The sequence below is a fragment of the Grammomys surdaster genome, unplaced genomic scaffold (assembly GCF_004785775.1).
Source record: "Grammomys surdaster isolate TR1022 unplaced genomic scaffold, NIH_TR_1.0 171, whole genome shotgun sequence".
Taxonomy (NCBI): domain Eukaryota; kingdom Metazoa; phylum Chordata; class Mammalia; order Rodentia; family Muridae; genus Grammomys; species Grammomys surdaster.
Window position 1 is genome coordinate 5,273,721 of NW_021604619.1, and position 27,737 is coordinate 5,301,457.

The window sequence follows — 27,737 nt, forward strand, 5'->3', positions numbered from 1 at the left end:
TGAGGCAAGGATCTGACAACAAATATGCATACAATTAAAAATATTTTTTAAATCTTAAAAAAATTCAAAATTACGAAGAAAATGATTCCATGATATTGTTGAATACTGGTAACAAAATAATTTAGAATAGGAATTTTTTCTTTCTAGGATGTTCGTATTGTTAATAGTATCGGCTTTTAAATGAAATTTGAATACAGGCACCTTTTTCCAAAAATGTGATTATGCTAAAACAGCATTTTATATTCTCCTGTAGCCAGGAAAGGGCTCAGGGACGGTTAAAGAAAGAAACCAATAAATATTCCAGTTCAGGAGTCAAGTATTCTACATAGAATCATGTTGTTTGAGCCTCAGATTTACTTGACTGTTAACAGTGAGTAATTCTACACAACTATTAATAATCAGCAAAAGCCATCAGCAAGGCTACTGTGTAATTTCAATACTCAGCCCTCATCGCATACCAGGCAATCTGCTCAGCATTTCACTCGTATTATGTTACTTAAGCCACACAACTATTCAATGTTCTCATTACAAAATAAGAAAAAATGACTCGAAATGCTCTACTGACTAAAAATCCTGGATCAGTGGCTAGTTTTCTTTTTCTATGAAGACTGCAGTTAATTTCTATAGGCTGTGGTTTACCAAGGATCTTACTGGAGTTACTTGTGGCCATGGTAACTAAAGGAACAAATCACTAACATTTCAAGTGTTCTGTAACTACAGATACTCCCTTGTTTACGATGCATGAAATAGGCTGACCACCCTCTCATTCTAACTCTCTTATTGACCCTTCGCTCTCTTCTTCTTGCCCCCTATTTCCCTCTCTATGTATGGTACACATGTGTCTATAGAGGAATCCTATATTTTTCAAATAGTGTTAAGACTAAGAATTTTCCAAATTTCTTTACATACACAACAAATTAACAGTTTCCTCATTCTTGTATGACATTTTTCTAAAGAAGATGTCTCATTTGAAATAGTTGAAATAATTTTGTGGATATGCATAGGTATGTAAATATCATCTTGTACATTTTATATCCATAATAAGTGTCCACAACATAAAAATCGAGACCAAAATTTCCATTGTCTCACGTTATGAAAAATTTGCTTGACAAAGTGTAAAAGAGAGTGTACACTATGATATACTATACTATACCATACTGTGTGGAACATTATTATTTTTCTATAATAATCTAAAAGAAAAGGGGGAAAACAAAATTATATTAAAAACAACCTTTGTAGTTGTAATATCATCAGCTATATTAACTGTTTGGTGCATAATGAACTGAAAACTGTAGGGTTTTGTGGTTAAAAATCACAGAATTGGGCAAGCTAATTTACCCCTCCATTCACATTTTTCTATTTATTTATGGGAAGCTGACTGGGTTTTCCTATCTATTTCTAATAATTTTACTAGCATAGATGTATCGTGAAGACTCATGCACTAAATGTGCTCCAGAGGGTACCTGCCCACACATTAAGAACAGATCTTGTATTATGGAGATTCATAATGTTCACAGATCAAATATATCATCTGTCAGAGAGATGGTCTGCAACACATGATCTCAAGTCAGAGTTAGTGAATTGTTGCACCCATTGTCATTTTTTTCTTATATCTGTTTTCAAGGTAGAATATTTTGAACCAGAATTAAGAATAGACTGAGCTTTTTATTTCTAAAATCCTCTATTTTCTAATATACACTGAAATCAACACTGAAAACTTGTAAACCATGAGCCTTATAGAAGCAGGGGATGGGGGAATGGGATAGGAGGTTTCATGGCAAGGGGAAAGAAGATGACATTTGAAATGTAAATAAAGAAAATATCCAATTAAAAAAATAGGTGCCTGAAGCCTGTAAAGATGGCTCTTTGGTTAAGAACACTGGCTGCTCTTGCAGCATCCACCAGATCCCAGCAACCACATGGCAACTCACAACTGTCTGTATCTTCATTTCCAGGAGATCTGTCACCCTGCATCAATGCACATAAAATAAAATAAAATATAAAAAAATACAAATACCTATCTCTTTTATAATGAAATATACCAAGAAAAAGTGTGGATTTGGGTGGGTAAGGAGGTGGCAATGATTTAGCAGGAGCTAGGATAGAGGAACCATATTAGAATAATGTGTGAAAAAAAATCTAATAGAAAAAATTTAAAAGAAAGAAAATAGTGTGAGAGGAGAGAGAGTGAGTTTTGTCTTTTCCTCCCAGATAGCTCTATTCTACAACATGGCTCAGATGTAGCAGAATCAAAATTTAAAATACTTTTCATTCTCCCATTGGCACTTCCTGGGATAGGAGAAATTTTGCATTTAAAGAGTACGCACCCTGGAACGTTGCCTTCAGTTGAGCATCTTCCATTTCCTTATTATAAGGAAAAGGGATGAATTTAAGATATAATTAAGCATGAGGTTAGACATTTCTTGTGACATTTTAGATTTTTTTTCATGATTTTTGACGGCCAGGTACAAATTCCCTCAACGATCTTGAATAACAGAGTTAATCAGAAATAAGTGTCACCTTCACTTACTAAATAGATACTGTGTAACTTTTATGAGAAAGAGTAAGATGAAGTAGGCAACTTTATGTATTTTATATTTTTTAACTTGGGCTAATATGTTGCTATCCTTGACACTTATACTTCACTACTTCATTTTTTTTTCTGATAAAGACCAAATGCTATATTTTCAACTGCATAGCTCCCTTTTATACTCCCCACAAAACAGGAACACAAACAGGAACAGGAGGAAAGGGAAAAATAGAGTGGATAGGCACATATAGCATAATACTAAATCTAATTTTGTCTTACTAGAAAACACTGTAATTAACATGCATCCATATAAATCCCATAAGAATGATGAAGCATGAATACTGTCCATAATATTAGGTACTCAGATCCATTCCTTCATTCCAAGCAGGCTGCCATACAAAGTTATGTTTTGCTGTTCTAATCTGTTCTATTATAAATAACTTAACGCCAGGCGGTGGTGGCGCACACCTTTAATCCCAGCACTTGGGAGGCAGAGGCAGGTGATTTCTGAGTTCGAGGCTGGCCTGGTCTACAGAGTGAGTTCCAGGACAGCCAGAACTACACAGAGAAACCCTGTCTCGAAAAACAAAAAAAAAAAAAGAAAAAAGAAAAGGTGTCATTTATAAATAACTTAACATGACTTTTAATTTAATGATATGTGTGTAGTGCACACAGTATATTTTAGTTAATAGCCAATATATCATTTAAAATTATCATACTATATTCTATAATTTCAATTTTATTAGGCCTATTCCTGGAGTTGTAATATTAAAACTATTAGGTATAAATATTAGCATGCTTAACAAATTATAATACTAAAGCACAAAAAAGAATAGAGTATGGCCAGTATTCTAAACATTAAGATTAGGGTTAATTAACTTTAATGAATAGGTCAATTCTTTCTAGTAGTCAAAAATTTTAATATTAAGGGAGATGAAAATCTTGAAAATTAATCATGTTTATATATTTTTATTTGGTGGCTTATTTAAAGCAAACTCAAAATATTAAGTATAAAAGAAGAAAATAATACTCTAAATTATGGATCAATAGTGTATAGAAAAATTTCACCAACATTTTTGGGAAACATCTAAAATTAGACTCTTAAGTTTCTAAATTGTTAATCTTAAGAGCAGCCAGCACAATGCCTTCATTAACATGCCACAGCTTAACTTCAATCCTCCCATTGTTCTGTCTCACAGAGATTCTTCTGGCTCCATCTCACAAACATGACTTCAAAGAATGTTTTGGCTTTGTGTGGAGTTGGAAGCCATTCTGGGCTACATGAGATCCTGTTTCAAGAAATTCCTCTTTAAAATGTTATTAATCAATTCTTCCCTAACTAAAGTATAATTTCCAGAAAATAACTGTAAAATATATTTGTTTCTACAACTTCCTAAATCATTAGAAAATACTAAATCCTATGCCATAACCTAAATGTGAATATACTCTGCTAGCTTCCACCTTCAGATTTTCCCACCTGTTTGAACTGATCATGGCAATAAAGACTTACACAAACAATTTTTTTTGCATGGCAACATGAAAAAAAAACTTAAAACTAGTAACAGAAAAACAGGACTGTAGGCATATGTTTTCCTCAGTCTACTTTATTAAGGATTCAACATCCCCCCTATCTCTCTACCCACCAAAAGTAGTGGAAAAGAAGGTTTATTAGTATAAGGGAGAAGTGGACCAATTTAGAAATAGTTCTTTGGGGATATTCCAATCTTTGCTTGTTTTCAACCCACTCCACTAGCAAACATCAAACATGAAGCTGCAGCTGTAGTCCAGATCACTAGGCAGAAACCACACATGAATCAATAAGGGCAGTTCAATCCACAGGAAACAGGAAGGCTCACCAACCAGCCCAACTCTGTGGAAGCAGCAAAAAGCACAATAGAAGTTCAGGAAAGAAACGTAAGGCAAACCAATACATGTGAGTTATCAGCTTAGAAAACAAGACCAGGCAAAGTGACCTAATGCTCAAGCTGCCAGAGTCTGTGGGCTCATATTTAAATTTCTTCCAAACATCACGAGTCCTCTCACATGTTTGCTATCAGAAAACATCCTTTTACCTGTGTCTGCTTCAGCAAAACCATTCTTTCACGTGTCTGCTTTAGCAAAACATCCTTTCACCTGTGTGTCCCAGTAAACGATCATTAAACACAACTGACATTCCAAAGACACGAGAAGTTTCCACTTTTTCTAAAGTATTCTTTCCTAAAAGTCACACCAAAAACCGAAAGGAAAATATATATGATGTTTTGTATTATTCTGGCAAGTTTTTGAGATATAATTACCTCATTTCTCCTTTCTTTTTCTCTCCTCCAACCCTTCAAATATTTCTTACTCTGTTTCAAATTCATGGCCTCTATTTTCATTAGTTATTGGTACAATGTTTATGTGTATAAAAATATATTTCTAATTATAACCTGTCTAGTTTGGGTAATGATATATATATATATATATATATATATATATATATATATATATGTAATTTTTTTTCCCGAGCTGACCTTTTGGAATTGGATAACCAATATATGTGTACTCTTCCCTGGGGAAGACTAATTTTCCTACTCTCTTTTCAGCATTCCTTAGTTGACTGTAGTTCTTTGGGTTGGATTGAGACTTTGTGGGTAGTTTTCCATCCATACTCATTGATGTAGTCTTGATCCAACTCTTGTCCGGGCAACATGTAGGTGAGACTTTAGGGATGAGGCTTATGATGTCTTTAGGAGACACAATCTCACAGTGCACTCCCTGATTCTCTGAAAATCAATCATTTAACCTCCTCTTCCACAAGGTTCCCCAAATAGGAACTGTAAGTGTGAGAATTGTTTTGTGAATGTATCATTACAATAGCCATAACTCTTCAGAAACAATGTACAGATAAAAATAAAGACATTTATTTCATATAATATAAAGATGTATATATTAGCACTTGGAGGTGGTAACAGGAGTATCATAAGTTTTAGGCTAGCCTAAACTACATTTTAAGACCTTGTCGGGAACTGGATGAATAAGAAGTGAAGAAAATCCAATGCCACTTAAACACGTTCCCACAACTCCTATATAATACTCCTTTCTTTTCTGCCTTTGAATCTGCACAGTTCTGTCCCTCAACTTGCTATACAGCACAGAATCACCTTGAATTTTCTATATTTCTGATTTCCCTAACTTTACATCTATCTTGCAAGATCTAAGATTATTGACGTTTACAACCACATCTAATTGAAAACACCAATTTTTTAACATGATGCTCTCATGATAGAGTCTTTGTAGTCTCTCATCACCATTTCTATTCACTCACTCATTTCTCCATTTTCATTTCTACCCCCACTGGCCACTTTCTCCACAAATGTGCCATATTCCCGCTGATGTCTAAACTGATATTCCTGCTGATGTCAATCACATTCGTGAGTTTTCTCTTTATTGTCGTCATAGTGCTTTCTGTGCAGTCCACACCTTCAATTCAGAATCTGACTTATGGTGTGATTTCTCTGACCAGATCTCTCGCTGTATTAATCACTGTATTTTTTATTATTGCCATTTGTAAAACATAGTCATTGCTACATGTTAAATATGCATTTATCTACACAAGTTTATTTTTCTCTGTGAATGGAATAGAGTCACCTTACATAATAGGATGTGGGTTACTGTTATGTCTTTGACACCTAGAACAACAACCGTGTTAACAGTGTTTTGAATAATTAAGTGGATGTACCTGACTGCCAGAACACATGTCTGTTCACTTCATGTCCAAAGCTACATATAGCTTTCCTAAGTGCCTGAGTGTTAGAATGAAGGAACCAATAAGAACTTGATTGTTTTTCCTATGTGTACAAGACAGTATTCAATCAAATCAAATAGCAAATGTTGTGATAACAAGGGGAAAGATAAAGAAAACTGTAATATATGCTTAAACTAATCCCATAGAAATGAAAGGGAGAAATGTCATGTAATATCATTAGACTTTCAGAGGATACTAAGCTGGTTTTTCAAAAAATCAAACACAAATCAGCCTCCATTCTTTATGAGGCTAGCTTAAACTGCTAACTTCTTCGTAAGAAGATCAATGTTTTTTAGGGAAAAATACAATACGTAAGCGTAAAACCATACACTTTGTTTTTCATGTGCCTGTCACACAAAAATTTTCGTCATTAAAACTTTGATTTGGAAATGATATCTGTAGAATAAATTAATATGAATCATATTTTTACTTTAAAAATGTAACTGATACATGATTTGGAATACTTATGCACCATAGCTTATATTTCACCCAAAATATGTGTATAAAGAAAAACAGAAAAATGTGTTAAATATACTTATTACTGAAAAAATACAATGAATATTTAGTAAGATATAATTTTAATAGCATATTAGCACTGTATCTTTAAAACATTTGATTCTGTTTAACTAATGTGAAAAAATGTTACCACCACAAAGCTATAAATATTTTATTTATTTAAATATTTTATGAATATTTTATCTATTTAGATACGATTTTAGCTGCTTTAAGATGTTTCGATGACAGTTTCTAATATTATTTGACTTACTATACTGAAAAATATTAACTATTGTTAGTGTTAATTTAATGTATACATCTTAGTATATGTAAATATACTTGTGTATTTAATAGCTAAAATTATCAGCACATTATTCAAGATACGTTCAATATCATGTCTTGGTTAATTTCTTTAGAAAACAACAAATTACTTTCAGAAGAAAATTTTGAAATCACTTTTAGATTTGAAGTGTAAACTCGTTATACCATTCTTCATTTATATTTTCATAAATATTCACTAGAACATAGATTATAAATTAAAATTTAGTGTAAAGACAATATAATTTATAATTTTATGCATGTTTTACCATCTGCTTATTCAATATCTATGCATACATAAAATCAATCATTTTATCCTTTTTTTTCTCACTCTGTGATGTGATATCTTTGTAGTCTATATGGTGATTAATTAGCTTGCAGAGATGTAAACATGTGTGTCATAAAATGTTAAAATAATACATTTAAAATTTTAAGTTATTAAATTTAGGGAGGAGATAATTATTTCTATGCAATAAGCCAAATAGTCTCAAAGAGAATATTCCTAAATTCTCATATTCTCAAAGATAATATGAATATGTATATGTATGAAGCATATACTTATGGGTGAAATATATTCATGTACACTATTGTATATATGCTCAGATGGTGCACATATTATTATGTTCAGAAAAGATGAAACTTTATAGTTATGATGATTTAATTTAGAGAGAGTTATGTCCTAAGTTTTAATAAAGTGAACAGGCTATTTACACCAACAGCAATGACAAAAGACAGCTGAGTTATCCAAGATTTACTCAGCTATAATACTTAGCCAAGTAGTGTCTCTGGACCTTTGCAGAGAAATGAACATACCGCTCTGCTGGCTATTGATTATACATTTGTCTGATGGCAGAAGTAATGATTAATTTTTTACCTAGTCAGAATTTTGAAGAACAAACATTTTAAAATTATCAAAGTTTATTACAATAAGATACCTGGGCTTTGGGAAAGTTATTATTAAAGGTGAGTGAGTTATTGTATAACCAATTAGGGGGTTTATGCCTGAGAATACAAATTCTGGACAGCTCTGGAATCACTTACAGATAGACTCAGCAGATTGTATTAATATATTTATTAATTTATAAATATGTATAGCAATAGTAATCAAAGGAATAAAAGTAATCAATTTATGGAATGTAAAAGAAACATTGAAACGCTTAAATGAGAGGACATAGTAGGGACTGGAGGAAGACAAGAGAAGAGAAAAAATGTTGTAATTATATTTTATTTTAAAATAAAAATATTTTTAAATTGCTTTTTATCAACAAATTATGATATATATGTACACATGCATACATACACGTGCATACACATGCAGATGCATATCTGTATATGTAAAACATGTTTTTATGTATGAAGTCATAAAGGTGCTATGGTATGTTCCCATGAGTCAGGGGATAACATGCAAGGGTTAGGACCATGCAGATCTCAAGGCTGGAAATCAAGTTCAGGTGTTCATATTTAGGGACAAGAGTCTTTTCCTGATGAAACATATTGGAAAAACAGTCTCATGTGACTTCACATGAGGCAAATTAATTATAATGTACTTTTAAGTGAAATATATGAATGTTTTAATTCAGTAAAGAAATAAAAAATAATTTATCTTTGTAAACTCTTCCTTTGTTTCAATGTTTAAAAAGTAATAGTCAAAAATTTAAAATTATACATTCAGATATCATTTGATTAGAAATAAAATATAATTATAAATAAAACTGATTGTGATTGCAATAGTTTGTTTAGTATTATGTAAATTTTACAGTTATTTGTTGTATAAAATATTAGCAATACCAAGCTAACATTTGAAAGAATTTACAATGTTAATTATAGTTTCAAAATTAATATTAGTGTTGAACTCAGATAACTTATTTACCCATTTGAAACACCTATATCCAAAAAGTATTAGCCCATTGTTGTTCATATTTAAAATAAAGATGAATGGAAGAAGGAAAGACATGTACATCATAAATATTAAATTAAATCAATGTATGTTCTTTCATAAAGTGCCCCTGTGTTTACTGCCTAAATAAGTAGGCTTTCAGTAAAGTCACTGAACCAGGAACAATGCTCACAGCCTCTGGATAACTCCAGAATAGCCTGGATCAGGCTGAATTTAAATGGTTCAGATGCGTATCTGGCATCAGTCTGGGGGCTTATGGAAATATTTGCTTTGTATAACAGCTGCAGATACAACATAATCAGTTTCTACCTGGACTTTAACTCCACAAAGTGTCAGTGTGGTCTCAACTACCAGTCAATAACTTCCCATTAATTCAACAGAAACAGTCGAGATAATTTCTTGATTTTAAGACAAGGCCTGGAAATTCACTGTGTGAAAATAGCCTTGAGTCCTGATTGTTTGACTGGAATTCAAGACGTGCACTAACATATCTGAAGAAATTGAGAATCTGGAAAGGTATATAGAACTTGCCACTTATTTTATGTAGTCCTTAGCTGATTTCCATATCCCTTAAAACAAGATGCAAGTAACCATCATGGACCTAGAGGTGGAAAGAAGGTACTAATAATATTCTTCATCTTGTGTGTTGTTCCTCCCTCAAGGATCCTTAGCTACAGTAACCTCTTTAAATTGCTTGAATAGATCCAGCTCTTTTTCTTTCTTTCTTTCTTTTTTTTTTTTTTTTGAGTAGTTCATGGCTCAAATTACTACTCTTCCTCTGCATAAAAAGTCATTCTTCAAATTGCAAGAATTCTAATACTGTTTATTCCAACTATCACTAAAATTAAGTAATTCTGAATAAGCATTTTTAGCTCATCTCTAAAAGAAGCCCCCGATGCCCACTAATCTTTCTTTCTCTAATATATTTTCTTTGTATATATTTCATATTATTTAAAATAATTTTTAACAATGTATTTTGATTATAGTTTCTTCTACGAAAAATACTACCAGATTTTGTTTCCTTCGCTATTCATCCACTCCACACTTTTTCTATCTCTTTGTTAAGAAAATAAACAGGCAGACAAACAAACCAACTAGAAAACCAAACTAAAATTAAGGAAATAAAAATCAAAGACAACAACAGAATAGTACAAAACACACATACATATGCATGCATGAGCATGAAGGTGGGTACACAGACACACTCACACAAACATAAAATAATTAAAAACAACAATAAGAAAACAACAAAAAGAAGACAGAGTATTAAAACACAAATGTAAGAAATATAATCTACAAACAAAAGGCCAGTAAGATAAAAATCATTTCCTCTAAAATAAAAATATTAGACAAAAATTTAAAATATATTTACCCATGAGTTCAATTTGTGTTGGTCAACTATTTCTGAGCATGGGGCCAACTGTTGAGTATACTAATCATATCCAGTGAGACTTACATCATTGAAGAAAACTAATTTTTGTTTTTTAAAGCTATTATCAATTGGAGATAGCTATTTGGTTAATGGTCGGAGCCTATGGCCACTTCTCCTCTAATTGACTTGACACTGTGCAGGTCCTGAGGATGCTTCTACAGTCTCTGTAAGTTCATATGTGGATCGTTCTTGTATTAGATACTGTATCCTTGAAGCTAGCCATCTCATCAGACATAAGGATTTACCTTGTCCTTATTAATTTACTTTCTTCCTCCTCTCTCTCTCCCTCCCTCCCTCCCTCTCTCCCTCCCTCTTACTCCTCCCCCTCCAAACTTGGGCCTTGTTTATTATCAAAATTGATTGAAGTCTAATTAAACACAACTGACATAGTATTAAGAAAAATGGCGAGTAGTAGATGGATATGGGGTGAATCATAGTAGGTGAAAAACAAAGATTGCCTTCAAAGTAAGCACCCAACTCCCAATAGTATACTGTCTTCATTTCCTTTTCGCAAGACAGTATATTGTAAATTTATGTACTCTTGGCACATGTTCTGCAAAATATGATTGATGAGCTTTGCTTATATTGTGAAAGGCAAAATGTACTCAGTAATCTTGGAATGAGATGAGAACTATAATTTGCCTATACCTCATAGAACAAAGACTGTAACGGCCGTTTCTTTTGTAACGGCCGTCAGGTTCTGCTACTTTGTAAAGGCTGGCTGGTTCTGCTGCTCCGGTCTGCAGGTCAGGGTCTAGCAAGAGAGAGAGTGGGAACGGAGGAAGGGGGAAAAAGGGGCGAGAGACGCAAAAGATAGATACAAGACAGAGTCCGGTGGAGTCTCTTCAAGTCTCTTCTTTATTCTCCTCTCTTCTTCTATATTCTCCTCACTCCTTCAGTTTCCTGACATCTCCCACCTTCTACCTTCTACCTCCTACCTTCTACCTCCCACCTCCTTTCTTCTACCTACCTCCTCAATAGAAAGGAAATCCTGGGTATTTATACTCTTTACCACATGACTTGCCCTCGTGGACAAGCTCAACTGAAGCCACTACGTCACATGCCTTGTAGCCATGGATACCAGGAGCACCCTGCATCTGGGGGCACTAAACAGTGTAACAAGATGTTCATCAAAGTACGCTCAGCTATTGCAGGCTGTTGAAAACAAGTCTCTTGTCAGGGTATATGGCTCGAGTTTGCTGTAAAGATGATAGCCACTTTCGGCTAAGAGTCAGCTCCCAACAAAAGACTCTTAATCAGTATCGAAAGCCCATGGTACATGTGGAGATTACAAAAAGATGAAGAAAATAAGAAACAGAAGGTTTTAGGAATAAATTTCAGTTTCAGAAGGTGATTCTATGACCACCATAGTACAGAACATGACAGCAAGCAGGCAGGTATAGTTATATCTGAGAACTTACATCTGAATCTGTAAGTAGGAAGCAGAATGACAAGCAAACACCCTGAGAATTTGTCAGGTGTTTAAAACCTCAAAGCTTCATTAAATACGTCATTAAATACTTCTTTTTCAGTTCCACCAACTTGGAAACTGTTATTCAACCACGTGAGTCTATGGAGTCTACGGAGTTATTCTCATTCAAACCACCATGACAGTTGGAAAATATTTGATTTCTTATTTGGCAACTGCACATATTTATATGCTGATCATATTTACCCACCAATCATACCTCAATATATTCCTTTCTCAACTTCATGTGTTTCAATTCCTCTCCTTTTTATTCCTGTGCATATTTTGTGACTACTGAGTTTAGTTAATCTTGCTGAAATAATCTTGTTGGCTTTTTATTGTGTACGTTATATGAAGACAGCAACAGCTGAGGGAATTCATGAGACCATTATCTATGCTCCTTTCAGAAGAAGCACTTCACAGATCTTTCGCCATCTTATTCCTCTTCGTTCTCTTTTTTTTTTTTCTTTCCGAGTCTTCTGTGGTGTTCTTTCAGGATAAGAGGTAATATCTATTTCCCATTAGTGGCTGAGCACTCAAGAGCTACCATTGGGAGAAAATGTACCCTTGTGTGACTCTGAGTCATGAGGAAAGCCATTTCTAAAAGGTCTCAAGGCTAATGGAAAGACATAACCTCCCCAGGCCATGGGAATAGAATGTTTACTAAAGTAGGATATCTGTAACAGCTCCAGCAAGGAAGCAGCAAATAGCAAGAAGGCTCCTGATTGCAGCTTCATTGGTCTTAAATACTTCCTGACCACCATTTCCCCCGCTGAGATCCCCTACTAAGATTAGTTAGCCACTCCCTTGTTTTGCTGTATATAATAGACAGCTAAGTAACTTGGCTACTAGTGGTATATCCAACCAAGTCCAGAACCTTTATGATTCCAGCTTTATATAATTTTTTTCTGTTTTTGATAATCTCCTGTTATTCATCACCATGTTTATATGGTCCAAGATTATAAGAAGCTGAAAGTTGTATATCTCAGCATGTTCATCAGTATGAATTCTTTACATTAACACATACCTACTACATGGAAATTTTTTTTTGGCCAGTGTTGAAATCAGAATAAATATGTTTGTATAAAAATGCATACTTAAAAAAGCTTTATGAAAGAGTCATATATTATTACATAATCAATAATATATAGTATATATTCAGCTACCTGTTTACATATTGTCTAGTCAGTATTCACTACTGACTAATACTGTTGGCTTATCTATGTCCCGAATAGTGATTTTCAGCACCATCAAAGCTAATTATGTAGGAAAAAGTTTTCAAAATAGTTACAGCTTGATTTTTTTTCTTGTCCTACAACAAACATATACTGTTTCTTCAGCAATACGGTCTTATCTTTTAGTTATTGTGCTCGTATAAGAACAATGGCAATAGGCTATGATGTTTTCAGAGTCTCTGTTTTCTCTGTTTTAAATAGTTCATAAAGATACATCTCAATCCAACAGTGGAATTTTTATTTAATAACCTGTGACTTTTAGAATAAGTATAGTCTAAACTTACAGAGTATTTGTATTCAAACCACCTTTAAAGAAATGTACATTTTAATTAGCTTACAATATAGTGAGTTTTTTATGATGGATATTTTTGTATACCTACTTACATTTGGTCACCACTTCTCTCTCCAGCAGCAAATTGTTATCACCACACTTGGTTAAGTTGTTTGTCCTTTTTACAGCTTGATAAAGAAAAGTGCTATGTGGAATGTAGACAAAAACATTTAAGAGGCCTTTTCATTAATCAAAGATGCTATTAGAACATTCTGAAAAGCAGTATTCCAGTGTTCATGCCTATAAGAAATATCTAGAAGATGAGAGAAAATAGTTATGGCAAATGGCAAAAACAAACCTGTGCAAACACTTCCAGTAGGTTTGGATTCTAGAAAGGGCCAAAAGATCAGCATTGTTTACAGGAACTACTAGAATGTATAGCATTGCAAGACATAAAATTAGTCACATTTATCTCCTCACTAACTGTGATAGAAGTTTATCCAGTCAGGTGTTGAAAGATTTTTAGGCAAGCCTCTCTCTTGAGTCATGTAAAATAAAACTCTAAAAACATCACAGATGCACTTATAATAATGTCAAGTTGTGTCTACAAGTTCATGAGCAGGCTGTTGTGTGACCAGTGTCTTTTCAAAAAGACTGATTATTTCAACAAACACCTAAGTACCACAAATTGCTTGAAAGGACATCCAGTCCAATAGATGCCTAGTAGAGATATGGCAAAAAGCCATGCTCTGAAGAAGAAGTAATGAATCAGAGGCATGAAAATGAACACTGACACCATGTGGCTGGAGAGGAGACAGAGTAGCCAGTAGGCTTAGTTAAGAGTGTCATGGATTGATTTAACTCATGAGACTTGTTGGGGCAATCATATTGCCTGTTGCCTGGTATTCAGAAGCCTTAATTTACTAAGAAAAGAAAAGAAAAAAATAGAAAAGGGAAGAAAAGAAAAGATAATACAAAACAACACAACAACACAAAAAAACACAACATAAAAATGGCAGGTTGTACTGCTGCAACCATTAGTGCATTAACCATCATGGGGAAGACACTGTAAAAAATATGTAAGAAATAATTCCAGGGGAATGTGAGTTTCTGGTATTTATTCACATGGCACTGCATAGCCTAACAAGATCAAGAGATTAAGCAACAGATGTATTTCCCCAAATATGGGGCATTGGCCTGATGTTACAACTGTTAGCATTCTGTCTAAACTCCACCTCCACAGTTACCTGGTGACACCTAGGTATGCTCCTCCCCACAGTTACCTGGCAACAGCCAAGTAGGCCTGCCCACTATAAAAGGGGCTGCTTGCCCCCTCCTCACTCTCTTGCTCCTCTCTTGTCCCCTTACTCCCGTACCTGCAGGTTGCCCTCTCTCTTCCCCCTTTCCCTTCCCCCTCTCTCCTCGTGGTCATGGCCGGCCTCTACTCTTCTACTTCTCTTCTCTGCTCTCTTTCCTCTCACTCTCTTCCCTCTGCCCTAAATAAACTTCCCCTTGTGGAACCATCTGGCCTTCTGTGGTCTGTTCCAAGCTGCATGCAGTAAATCTAACAATGGTGCCGAAACCTGGTCAGGAAGACTTCGTGGACCTCCAGACCCATGTAGCCTCCGGCTCCGACTGCTGTGACTGGACAGGATGGACCCAAGTTCACCACCACCACTGCTACACCATGCAGTAACTGCCCACATGGTCCAAGGAAAGATTTCTTGAGCTGGGGCGAACACTGTCCTTCCTTGAACCTCATTCTAGGATGGCTCCCCTTGAATGAGACATTTCCCCTCTTCCTCTCAAGACAGTTTCTCGCTGCTGAGTACCCCAGGCCAGGCCTGGACAGACTGTTCTCTCTGCCTTAGGAGCACCATCTCCGACTATAGTCCCCAGCATGTCTCTTCCAAGGGTGAGCCTTTACTGTTTTCTCTCAGTAGCACCGGCTCCGACTGTAGTCCCTAGCATGTCTCTTCCAAGGGAAAGCCTTTTGCACTCTTTCCCCTTCACCTCCTTCGTCATTTGAGGCTGACTGGACCCCCACTCAGTTCCATCGGTTTGCCTGGAAAGAAGCAGCCGGTTCAATACTTGACTCCCTCCCTCCCCCTTCGCCTCCTCTTCGGCCGGTCCACTGCTTTGCCTGCTCCCTTCCCTCTGTGGATCCTAGCTCTGCTCTGAGTCTTCTGAGACTTGCTTCCTCACATGTGCTATTGAATTCTATTCAGGTACAACCAATCCTCATGGCTGTCAATCCTGTCAGAAGTCTGCTAACAATATTTTTTAAGTTTATGGCTGACATAATTCGCAAAGCCTCTAACAGTTTCCCAAGATGGTTTCAGAAGACTTGGATGCTGGACTCCTAGAACATATAGCCTAGATTGTATACAAATAAACACAGTGGGATAGATTGGATTCTCTGAGTCAAATGACTTAGCTAAGTCAAACCAAGGTAAGTTATTTCTCATGTCACACATATCCATTCCACAGAAAAAAGCCGTGTCTTCTGCGCTTGGAAGCCAAACTGACTTCACCTCAGAGACTATGGAAAACACAGGAACTGTTGGCTAGTGGACTCTGTCACTTTTAAAAATAATATATGACTGGTAGATTATTCTCTACTCTTTATCAGACTTCTGACTACATTGACAGCTACATTTTCACAGATATTATCTGTTACTTCATTACCTAAACTCAGTTGCCATCAATTAAATGCTTCATATTTCCTCCTCTTACTATCCCACTGTCCTAAGTTATCTGAGTTCCTATAAACTTGCCTAACTCTAATAAAACATTCCACTATACAATTCAACAAAAGTTCATCTTAAAGACTGTTTATGTTGTTAACTCATGCTGTTATCTTTTTTGTAAACTTATAAGATACAGGAAACCTACTCAGATCTACTTCTCACAGACCAAATAGATGCCATCCATATAAGTACATCTGCCTAAAGTTCCCACTACCTATTACAAAACGGTGGGATCCCTCTGGGTATCAAATGTACATCTTAGAAAAAAATTTCTTTCTCCCAGTGTATTTAACCTTATTCCCTACATCTTGTCAAGTCCAGGTGCATCCAGAACAGCTCCAGAGAAGCAACCTCCAGATGCTCCATCTCCTGTCACACATACAGCTGATTCTACTGGACCTGTTCCTTCTGGCCTATCCTCAGAAGGCTCACTCCATAGACCCTGGACATCAGAAAACAGCCAGGTCTCCTAAGACCAGACAAACACCTCCCATACCCATTCTTCCAGGTTTCCACTAAAGACACGTTGCCCCCAAATGCCAGCAGGAAGTAGCTAGATTTCACAACGACCCTATTCCTGCTTTGCTGTCGCCTCTTTCTAATTTTTCTTTTTAAATTAAACCTAAAGGTGGGGATGTTAGTATTCTGTCCACAGTTACCTGGCAACACCCAGGTATGCTCCTCCCCACAGTTACCTGGCAACAACCAGGTAGGCCTGCCGACTATAAAAGGGGCTGCTTGCCCCCTCCTCACTCTCTTGCTCCTCTCTTGCCCACTTACTCCTGTACCTGCAGGTTGCCCTCTCCCCTCCCCCCTTCCCTTCCCCCTCTCTCCACGTGGTCATGGCCGGCCTCTACTCCCCTACATCTCTTTTCTTCTCTGCTCTCTTTTCTCTCGCTCTCTTCCCTCTGCCCTAAATAAACTTCCCCTCGTGGAACCATCTGGTCTGTTGTGGCCTGTTCCAAGCTGTGTGCGATAAATCTAAGAAAAACAATATCCTTTGTATTGCCACTTTGATGAGTATTTTGTCTTATTTTATTCATCAGATTCATTGGCGATTTATAGATGGATGACTACACCCTCTCCAAACATAAACAATACAACACATAAGTTTCCACTATATATGTAATTTTTTATTATTTGATTGTTATCACAGTGGTTAAGACTTGAGGAATACAAATTGAATAGAAATAGTTAGAAACATCATTTTCCATAATGCTTAGTATTAAGGAAAAAGAATGGTAACCCAGGCCTTTCAAAGTTTAGGAAAGATATATTTTTAAAACATGGATTTATTTGCTTCTATCAGAATGAAAGAGTTAATAATTTTATTACATTTTAAAACTTTTTAAACCTATTTTGCTCTATTACTATTTTGAATCATTATATTTTTATTTGGCTTTGCCCACATTTCCTTTTTGGCCTTATCTCATGTGCTAAGTAAAGCTGTTGCCTTATCATAGAACAAGTTTCATTCATGGCATTGTGTTTTTATTCTAATAATTTCATCATTTTATATTTCTCCTGAATATCAATGTTTTCATTTATTATAATCAAAGTGCTCTGTACAAATTTTACTTATAAATGGGAGTCATTTTTAAATTTTTGCCAATTACATCAGATTCAAGTGTTAAATATTATTTTATGTGATATATTTTCACTGCAGTTTTTTTCACAAATCCTTGCTCTTTTGTCTTATAATCTCTTACTTGTTCATGTCAGATATCTGAAGATGAATGATTACACTCTACGCCTTTTAGCTTGATTGTTTTCTAGTCAATGAAACTCATCTCTGTGGGCAGTTGGTCTAATCTGATAGCTCATTCTAATTTGAATCCAGCTCTGTTTGAGTTTCAATTTGCAGGTTTAAGTCAGTTGGAAGTAGTTACACCTTCAATTTCCAAACATTTGTTTATTAATATAATAGCAAATCAGGAACATATTATTTGGATGAATTGGGACAAATTTTCATCCGTCTTTATCTAACAACTATTTCCTAACACTGTCTGGTAACTGAGAAGATCACTATGAAGATTTACCTTTCTGTGGTTTCATTTTCCCTTGTGGAAGAATTACATAGTATCTATCTTCCAGAAGTGCCCTCCAGTTTCTAAAAAACTTACAATGTAAGTTGATGTTATTCATTTGCTTGATTATTCATTTGAAAGGAATTAAAATCTGGGGACTTCAGTCTCCTCATTTAGAATGTCATGTCTCATGATATAAAGTCTCTAGCCCCATTTTGCATCATCAGTGAGGCTTCATTACAACCATGGAACCATGTTTGTTTTGAAAATTATCCATGAGTTTAAGGAACCAAAAAGTTCAAAGGGAAGAAGGAATAGAAACTCAATCTGACATCAAAATTAACACTATCAATAATCAATATTGAAAACAAGAATTTAAGTCCTCTGTTTTCTTTCTCGCTGCTGCAACTATTTTTCCTTGAAGATATAGTCTTTGCTCATGAATAAAGTTCCTTAAAAGTCATTTATTTTCATTAATAGTCTTCAAAATTTGTATCCGTATAGCCAACTTACACTTACTATGAGAAATAGAATGAAATGTTTTATAATGTTACATATTGTTTCTAAAATAAGATAAAAATTTCAGGCCATGATATTATGTATTTTCTTTAATTAATTATGTTTTATTACAGAAATATATATTGTAAGTATTAATAGTCTCCAATCCTCATAGATCTGTGCCTTGTCCAGTCATCATCAGATAGTTTTCCTCTGACAGAAGATGGATACAGCTGCACAAACCTAGAGCAAGACATTGTGCAGACAGAAAGAATAAATAGCTGACCCTCTTTGAGTCCTTACCCTCAAAGATCTGGGAACCTTGTCAAAGAAAGGGAAGAAAGATTATTGGAGTCGTAGGGAATGGAGGACACCAGGAGAGAAATATCTACTTCAACTAAGAAGGGCTCACATTGGCTCACAGGCTCCAAAAAAGGAAACACCAAGCCTCCATGATTCCTCTATGTATGATATGGTTGTTAGCCTAGAGTTCTTTTGAAACTCCTAACAGTGAAAGTGGGTGTATTTCTGACTCTTTTGTCTGCACTTGAGACTCCTTTCCTCTTTTTGTGTTGCCTTGTGAAGCTTTGTTATAAGTTGGTTTTTTGTTTTGTTTTGTATTTAATATCTTAATTTATCTTGTCTTGTTCTGTATGGATGCCTTCTCTTTTGATTTGCTCCTTTCTGAAGCGGATAATGAGGAGGAGTGTGAGGGAGCTCAGAGTAGTGGAGGGATGGAAAACTGTAGTTAGAATATATTGTGTGAGAGAAGGATCAGTTTTAATATAAATCAGTTCACAAAAATTATAAAGATAGAAAGAAATGATGAATACTAATCTACTGCTTGTAGATTTCTCCATTATATACATTTATAATACTAAATGTAAAGAAAGTATAATATATTTCATTTCCTTTTTATTGTTCATAGAATAGCATTAAATATACTGGAATGTGCAACATCTTTTTTGTTTATTTATTTATTTATTTATTGATTGATTGATTGATTTTAGGTGTGAAGGATACCTACCATATCATTTGTATAAAGAATAGAGACAAATTTGTGGAAGCTGATTCTCTTCTAGCATGAGAGTTGAGGACTTTAACTCAGGTCATCCAGTCTGATAATAGGCATACAGCCTTGTAATCAATCAGCTTTACTTTTAGAAATTTTAATAAATTCGACACGGATTGCTATCGTGTCGGTGCCAGTTGACACTCCTGCCAACAATGAACATAAGTTATTCTCTATAGTTATAGGAGTCAAACAAACATAAGAAAATTAATGTTATTCACCTTTGCATTGTAGAGTTTAGAAATGTTATTCAATTCAGAGAGAATGGAAATTTAAGTAAAGATATACAAAAGAAATTTTATTTTGATTTTTATGTACTTTTTAATCTAGATAGTGTTTTTAATTGTATTTGTACAATACTGTTATATAGCTAATATGATTGACAATGGAAAGCGATAACATTAAGTCAAGCCAAAACCACAGAGACATATTTAATATCATAACACCTGTATGTTTTTTGAAATATTAAATATTTACTTGTCTCCATAATAAAAAGAAGAAAAACTTATGTTAAATTGATCTGAATAGTCAGAATACATCATTCAGATAGTTATTTCAGTAACTTAATCTGTGGAAAGAAAATTTTCCAAATTTTCCCAATGTCATAGGTAATTGACAAGTCAGTGTTTGTGCTAAGCATCAGAGCACACACACTAGGTTCTTAAATACTTGGGTTTGCCTTGAGTTAAAGCACCGAAGATTATACTAATAGTCTTACTTTTACTCCATCTTTCTTATTTTTCCTTCAAAAAGCAGAATATATATATATATATATATATATATATATATATCAAGCTTATGACTTAAGACATTTCTCATATAATGTGTAAAGTAACAGATAGACACATAGCATTGTACTAAGAAATAGAGAGTGAAATAAAGTTACATCACAGGCACACAAAACAGCTCTTTCACAAGATTATATACTAGCTTATCATCATACTTTCACAAGCATGTACAGAACGAAGGATCTTAAAGATACTGAAAAATTATGACGGCAAAATCGTCATGGTAAGATCTTAGATTGACTTCCTATTTTATAGAACTATGTTCTTGGTTCAGTTTTAAAGTTATAGTCCAAACCTGTGAAATCTGCTTCACAAGCAGGTTATGAAATATTGATCACAGCTACTTCCTAAGTCAGTGTCTGTTACTGCTGAGTTGCAATCAACCTACATTCATTTTTAAGAAGTACCATGTATATAAAACTATGTTCTTATTGGAATTTAAGTACATAGTGAGAATCATCCTGATTAAATGACTACAGCCATGAAAAATATAGAATAGTTATGGAGAGTGGAATTGTGGGAATCTAGTTTCAACATATGAATGTAGTACAGAATTGAATTCCATGATGATTCTGTTAGAAAGCAGAACTGAAGAGCTGCCTCTGTCGTCATCAATAATTATAAAAGTCTGATCTTGACTCAACCTCTTTGCTCACCTCAGAGTGATTCATGCCCTTCTCTCTGCTTCCATTTGTTTGCTTTTTTACTTTTCTTTCCTTTTTTTTAAAATTCCAGCTTCTTATGTGCTTTCCAACTCATGATGCCAATATAATTACACCTGATTAAGTCCCCTACGCATTTCTTTTTTTTTACCTTTCTTGTTTGTAATTTTTGACCTATTAAATTTTAATAATTATTAGTTTTCTTATATTTTATTGTTCTTTTATTTTCACTTTGAAAATACAATTCGGTGTTTCTGTCAAATTCTACATTATTAAAGAACCAACAGGTATGTATTTATGCATAATATTTTCTTGGAGCATAGTGGATTCTTTAAAGAGTTCAGATATTTTACAATGTCTTTGGGAGTCTTTAAAAGAGAGACTTTAGATAAGAAAATAAGGCATTTTCATCTCCCTGTCTAACATTTTCATTTGAAATCTTGAAGTGAGATGTGTCTCCTTGAAATAGTCTTCAGCTACTTGGCCCTATATTAAACTTTTAATGTTTACATTAAAACATTAATACCTCCTGTCTACAGGAGGTAGCCTCTTCAGATTTCACATCTCCACTGCTATGTGTCCCAACTAAGATCACATCTATTGATTCCTTGGAACCTCCCACATCCCAAGTTTCTGAGACTTCCTGTATCTCCCACACTGTGAAGCATTTAACAAAATGCTCAAAATCCTTAGTCATCAGGGAAATGAAAATCAAAATGACCCTCAGATTTCATCTCTCACCGATCAGAATGGTTAAGATCAAAATTCAGATGACAACAGATGCTGGTGAGGAAGTAGAGAAAAAGGAACACTCTTCCATTGCTAGTGGGAATGCCAGCTCCTAAAACCACTTTGTAAAACAATCTGGTTGGTTCTTTAGATAACTGGAAATACTTCTACCTGAAGACTCAGCTATATCACTCCTGGGCACATACTCAAAAGACGCTCCAACATATTGTACAAAGACACATGTTCCACTATGTTTTTAGCAGCCTTATTTACAATAGCCAGTATGAGTAATCCTTAATGAGTGCTAGCCATCAAGGAAGCAGCAAGCTTAGGTCCTGCATGGTATCACTGTATATTGCAAGTAGGGTATATGGAGCATTTGGCTAAAAGATATTACAAACTGGTTCTGTTGAGTACCCAAGAAGAATGGCAGGAGGTTCCATTGTTTGCAAGCTTTTGGGTTCAACATGACCAACAATTCATATGGAGGTATATTGAACTTGGCAATGAATATTTTGTTTGATGACACCTTGCTCTTCCAGCTTTGTCTAGCCTTGTATGTCATTTGTCTTCAATCAGTATTTTTGCTTTAAATTGGACTACTAGATAGTAGGTTTCCACTTGACTTACTCAACTACTTTCATTTTAACTCATACTTCTTTCTATTCTCTCTTTCCATTCATCTTCCCACTCCTTCCATTTTGGAATAAAAATGCCATAGTAATAGACATCTGAATAAAATTATATTTATTTTTGATAAGTGTGGCTTATTATTATATTTAAGCCAAATTTCACACTTGAGTTTTACATAACCTCTAAATTTGTTACACTTTATAGTTCTGCTGTCTAAAAACAAAAGAATCTATTGCCTAGTCAAGTAACTGGAATATTTCTGGCAATTCTACATTCTAAGGAGCAATCAGAGAACAAGTAGTCAAAATTATAAAAACTTTAGCTGGCAACCTAGAAGCAAGGGTTGCTAAAATTAAAACCGTTGACCAACAATATTGGTGCATCCATAGCTGTACTAAGTGAAATGAGTCTCTGATTAAAGACATTTATTAGAAATTACTAAATTATGTGATTTCACTTTTGTTATTTTAATAGCAAAAGCAAATGGTAGAAACTCTGAGGATAATGAAGGCAATAAAACTCTTTATAAATAAATCAGTTTTTGTAATAAGCTTTCTCATGTGTGCGAAGGTCAAAAAAACATTTCTAGACCAGTCCATGATTGAGTCCAAATAACTGGTCACACACACACACACACACAATACAAGAGTCATTATAATTTCTCTTTTTGATTATCTATACCACAACGTCTAAAAACTTGAGGCAAGGCAGCTTGTCCCATCTGGAGTATAGGCAAGCAAAGCTGGGTCAGGAACATATGTTCAATACAACTTCCCAATCACCATCGGCCAAGGACATGGAAATGGGCTGCTTGGCAGGAATCTGACATTATGCTAGAACAAAGAAATACTTTGAGACAGAAATCTAAATCTTAGGCTAGAACAAAGAAGTAGGCTTCAGGTTTGAAAATGACTTGGGACTAGGACAGGGAAGTAGGCTCAGGTATTTTGATCATCCTGATAAGCCCTTAGAAACTGTGATCATATGTTTCTAAATGGTCACATGACTTTGTTCATTGCCTTGCTTGTTCTTTGAATATTTGTGTCTATTGCCTTGCTTGTTCCTTGATGATTTGCATCTATTGTGTTGCTAGTTCCTCAACCTAGAACTGACCTTAATACTTGCACATAATTAAAATGACACAAAAGAAAATTAGGAAAAAATAAAAACTAAAAAATAAAAAATAAACTAACAGAAGTAGGATGGCATTAAGAAATAACGTTTCAAACATGCACCACACAAACACACACTGAGAAAGGAGGGGGGGGGAAGGGAGGGAGGAAGGGAGGGAGGGAGAGAGAGAGACCTTAGTAGGGCTCAGGGATCATTGTGGGAAAACAAGAAAAAAAGAGTATAACAGCTAGAAGCATTAAATAAAAACACAACAGGACAGCTGCAGATATAAAGCCACACATACATAAAACACAGTGCAATACTCACAAATTCTATGCAGACCCAAGCTTCATCAAATGCTAGTATGGACGAGGGAGATGAACACATTCCTCTTCCCCTAACCATGGAAAAATTATTAGTTACTTGTAGAGAGTTAGTTTTCTCTAAGAGTGTAGCCCTTGAAGTGTCAACCAAACTCTGGTTGAAGAAAATCTGTTCAAGAATATTTGAGTAGTATAAATTTGTATTGAATATAAACATCAACATAAACAACACAAAACTTGGTGGGCTGGAAAAGGCCACTGTATTTGGGAAGTGTTGAGTGAAGTAGGTGAATATGATCAAAACCTATTGTATGAAATGCTCAAAGAAGTAAAAACCCATGATTATTAACTTTGCTTATGTGCCTTTGAATTTAGGGAAATTGTTTATTTGTCCTGTTAGACTAAGTAAATTGAATGATACTTGAATATATGTGAGGTTGCTATGGTTAACAATAGATAGATTTGTTGTTGTTGTTGTTGTTGTTGTTATGTGTGAACTTTGTAACTTTCCTAGGCTGATTTTATCTGTATATAGCTTGAAAACCAATGTTTTCAAACACTCATGAATATTACTTGTTTTTCCTCTAAAGCAATCAAAGTTATGTGAAAAAGAATTCCTGAAAATCCTTTGGGGAGGGGTTTCTTAGACACTCTATAAAATGATGTACAGTTTCAAAATTCATGTATAACAAATTAGCATAAACAAACTTTGAATGCTAATATGCATCTGTATGTAATATGCACTTGTAAATCAAACCAGAATTTTCAATATAGGAGTTGTGAAAATGTTTACAACTGAAGAAAATGATGACTAGTCAATTTGAATTTTTTTTAAACATTATTAGATTAGGAAGTCTTTAGAAATACAACTTCTGACAGAATTCCTGCAGTTGAACATGATGCATAGCAATTTGTTTCCTTATTAGACATTGTCCTGTTTTTATAGAACATGTTGAAAGGTAGCAAATTAAAATGATCTTGCTTCTTTGAAAGTGATCTACTGATTAGTACTCATGTTCCAATTTCAAGTGCTGATCATTATTGCATTACTTGATGAACTCCGATTTGAAATGCAAAATGATAGTTCATTTGAAGCAATAAAATGAGACAGACACTTGTATTCATATTTACTAATGTGGCTTTGAATATTATGCAATAAACTACATAATGAATTTTGCAATTTTGGCATTTTATCAGGCACTCTTTGAAGGTTTTATGAGGCTACTAATATCTAGGAAATGGTACAATTAATTTTGTAAATTTTGGCAAATCTGCTAATCATTAGAGTGAAAATCAGCTACAGTTATGTTTGAAAAGATGCATGAACCTTCTACTTATGGTTGCAAACAATTTAGTATTCATGCACAGTCAATAAACACTGACAGAGACCTGGGAATAATCAAAAGAAATAGCATATGCTTCCTGTTCTGGAAATATTTGCACTATTAGAAGAGACAGTTCTGCAAGCCAGTAATTGTTGTTCTACATAGTTTTGAACAAAGTGCAATGAAAAATCCAAACAAATGGAAAATTCGGTCTGCATCAGAGAACTGGATGCATCTATATAAAAAAGATTTACATTTGGGGAATATTTAAATGGGATGCCTATGAATGAATAATAAGTAGCATGTTGGAGAGAATATTATATACATCTACCAGTAAATATTAATGCTTATCTAAATGAAAATACACAAATCAACTTTAAAGAATGTCTGCTAAGCCTTTGTTTTCATTCTATTTACTAAAGTGTTATGCACAAATATGTATAAAATTTCCTAATCTGCAAAAATATTTTATACTTTCTGCAATGAGGACCTTAAACTTCCTTCTTTAATGGACTGAAGATTATTCCATGAGCTTCTGTACCATTTTCAGAATTAATACACTAAGCATAAGAGAGTATCTTTAGTACTGATAGCTAAGGAATCAGACCAAGTTCTTTCAGACTTCTCATGTGACATTCTGAACCATAATGAAAGTATGTGTGCAATAGTGTACACACATAAAACAAAGCAACCAAACAAAAACTTGTCATATGGCTATCAAAATGTAAACAAACCTTGTTAAGTATACTAATACCAAGTCATTAATTAAGTAGTAGGTAATTATTAATAGAGATTGTTTTCTTAGTAGGTGTGTTCACATGTAAATAACTTGGTGCCATGATATGTATGACATAAAGATTATTTCAAAATATATGATGTCCTCTCAAGTATTATGTTATGCAATCTGAGCAATGAACTAGAAAACACACACACATGTACACACACACATGCACACACAAACATTCACAAGCATGTTTGTCTGTGCACCATATTCATGGATTATTCTCAGAGAGCAAAAGAGGTAGTGCAATCCCCTGGAAATGGAGATTCAGATATTTGTTAGATGCCATGTAGGCCCATATATCATTTTCAGTGTAAAGCATTGCTTAAAAACTCTAGAGTCAGGAAATTGAACAGAGGTATGTAGCAATGAGGGATGGGGGACTGGGAGTAGCCACCAGAAAGTCCAAGATACCAGGAAAGCAAGAGGCTTCTAGGACCCAAAGAGGATGAGACTAGTGAAATGCCCAACAAACTGAATAGACAACCTGTAGAGATCATATCCAGAGGTGAGGCAAGGCCCCTGGTTGGGGGATGGAGCCACCCACTCTTCTCCAAATTTTTAACCCAGAATTGCTCCTGTCTAAAGAAAATACAGGGACAAAGTATGGAGCAAAGACTAAAGGAAAGGCAGTCCACAGGCTGGCCCACCTGGGGATCCATCCCATATACAGACACCAAACCTAGACACTGTTGCAGACACCAAAAAGTGCTTGCTGATAGGAACCTGATGTAACTGTCTCCTGAGAGACTCTGCCAAAGTCTGACAAATACAGATGTGGATGCTTGCAGCCAACCTTTGGACTCAGCCCAGTGACCTCAATGGTTAGGGGAAGGAATAAAGGAGATGAAGGGGTTTGCAACCCCATAGGAAGAAAAACAATATCAACCAACCAGTCTCAAGAGAGCTCCTAGGGACTAAACCACCAACCAAAGAGTACACATGGAGAGACGCATGGCTCCATCTGCATATGTAGCAGAAGATGGCCTTATCTGGCCTCAGTGAGAGGAGAGGTCCTTGGTCCTGTGAAGGTTTGATGCCCCAGTGTAGGGGAATGCCAGGGCTGTCATGTGGGAGTGGGTAGGGGATTGGAGAGCACTCTCATAGAAGTAGGGGGACAAGATAGGGGATTGCAGAGGGGAAATCAGGAAAAAAGGATAAAATTTGAAATGTAAATAAATAAAATATTCAATTACAGGATTATATTCAGTTATAGGATTATGTCTTCAAAAGCTTGGGTTTGTGAAACATCAATTTCATATCAAAGCAACAGAATTTGAGTTATATGTTTATTAAAAAATAAATAAATAAAAGAATTGCTTTTGATAATGCATATTCCATGACAGGTAAGGAAGACATTCTTGTCAGAATGACCTAAGACAGGCTCAGTCTGGTTTATGCAAGAAAAAAAGGGGAGATATGGAGAGCTTTTGGAGCTGCCTGGCAGAATTCTGACATTGACCATGGACAAAGAAATGGACTGCAGGCAGGAATCTGACATTAGGCTGGAAAAAAGAAGTAATTTCAGGTAGAAATCTAAATCCTAGTCTAGAACAAAGAAGTAATTTTAGACAGGAATCTAAACCTTAAGCTAGAACAAAGA

The 27,737-nt window shown here is 34.9% G+C and overlaps 1 pseudogene; it reads left to right on the plus strand.

Annotated features, from left to right (window-relative positions):
- The first annotated feature begins 15,003 nt into the window (after positions 1–15,003).
- Positions 15,004–27,737, plus strand: part of LOC114621033 — a 123,195-nt pseudogene continuing 110,461 nt past the window's right edge.